Genomic DNA, 1,528 nt, shown 5'->3' on the forward strand with positions numbered 1-1,528 from the left:
TGTGTGTGTGTGTGTGTGTGTCACTTTAACACTGTGTCACAGGTATTAGGAACGTCGGCTTTTATTTTCTCTGTTTCGTCCCAGAAGCTGAGAGACGATCAGCCTGAAGCTCAGAACCACAGATCCTCTGGACTGAAGGCTTCCTGATGGACAGACACTGGAACCGGTCCCAAACTGGAACCGGTCCCAAACTGGAACCGGTTCCAACTGGTTAACTCCATCAGGTCAGACCGCCAGCCGGGTCCGGTCACAGCATCAGACTCACTCTGTTCTGCTCAGCTGCAGCATCTCTTTCCTCCATGATTCATATCTGATGCTGCCAGCTGAGGGTTGCCGTGCCGACGGAGCCGTTCATCCAGACCTGAATTCACCATCACACCGTCTGCAGGTCTGAGCTGAGTGATGATCCGTTTATTCAGTCCTTTGGTTTGAAGCATCTGGTGACAGAAACATCAGATTAGATCAACATTGTTAATTCAATGAGCCAATAAACTATTTTTCACGTCATCAGACTGAAAATGAAAAGTTAAAATGTGGCAGAATTTGTCTGTCTTTGGCACATGCAGGAGTTTCAGCTGGCAGATTTTTCTCCGGCCCAGGCGGGGGGTTAAAGGTCACCAGAGATGTTTACGGGAACGTCCCATGGAGAGCTTCCAGAACCTTCCGGGCTCCACTGAACTCATTAACTGCTGCAGCTCCGTCCAACTCGCCTGAGAACTCGGAGGATTCTGGGTTTCAGTAGGAGAGACGAGGGAAACACGGCAGAGAGTCAGATGGGGAAACACTGGAGGCAGAGAAACTCGCTGCAAACTGAACTCAGTTTAATTCAAAATAGGTTTTTTTTCCAGAAAACTCGAAAGCTTTATAGGTTTTATGGGTTGAAAGCTAAAAAAATGACATCTTTAAATATTTAATGATCTGATTGATAAGTGATGGTTCAGCACCATGGACAGCAGCCACTCCAGTCCAAACTGGACCAGATGTTCATAAACCAGTGAACCCAGTTCAACAGATACTGAGATCCAGTTCATTAAGGAAACATGTTGCTGTTAGCGGTTAGCAGTTAGCTATCCATCTATCAGCTTCCTTCACTTGAACACCACGCTGCCACGCTCAGCCATTTTAAAATCCACCCAGAGACGGCGGCCATCTTTACTGAGGCGGCCATCTTTACTGCGGTGGCCATCTTTACTGCGGCGGCCATCTTTACTGCGGCGGCCATCTTTACTGTTGTAAACAGAGCGCTGCAGCGTGTTCTTCTTCCGTCGGTCTCTTAAACGCACCATGGTGTGAAATAACAAGCTGAGCAGACTCAAAGTCAGATTTGTTCAGATTATCTGAATCTGAATTCTCTGTGGTTTTTCAGGAACAGCCGTCCTCTCTCCTCTCTCTGCTTCTTTCTCCTGCTGCTCTACAGTCATGCGTGATCTGCGTCGTTAACTCGTCTCTGTTCATCCTGACACAAAACAGTCAAACCTGAAACTAAATGAACTGAGTTATACAGTTTAATCAGTCTGAGAGGCAACCG

General features: G+C 47.3%; 1 long non-coding RNA gene across 1 annotated transcript; it reads right to left on the bottom strand.

Annotated features, from left to right (window-relative positions):
- Positions 1-43: 43 nt before the first annotated feature.
- On the bottom strand, positions 44-794 carry LOC103129996 (uncharacterized). Its single transcript, XR_475150.2, has 2 exons — positions 619-794; positions 44-437 (listed from the first exon to the last, which is right to left on the bottom strand). It is a non-coding gene; the product is annotated as an uncharacterized LOC103129996 (long non-coding RNA).
- Between the last annotated feature and the right edge of the window lie 734 nt (positions 795-1,528).

This window comes from Poecilia formosa, unplaced genomic scaffold (assembly GCF_000485575.1).
Source record: "Poecilia formosa unplaced genomic scaffold, Poecilia_formosa-5.1.2 Scaffold597, whole genome shotgun sequence".
Lineage (NCBI taxonomy): Eukaryota > Metazoa > Chordata > Actinopteri > Cyprinodontiformes > Poeciliidae > Poecilia > Poecilia formosa.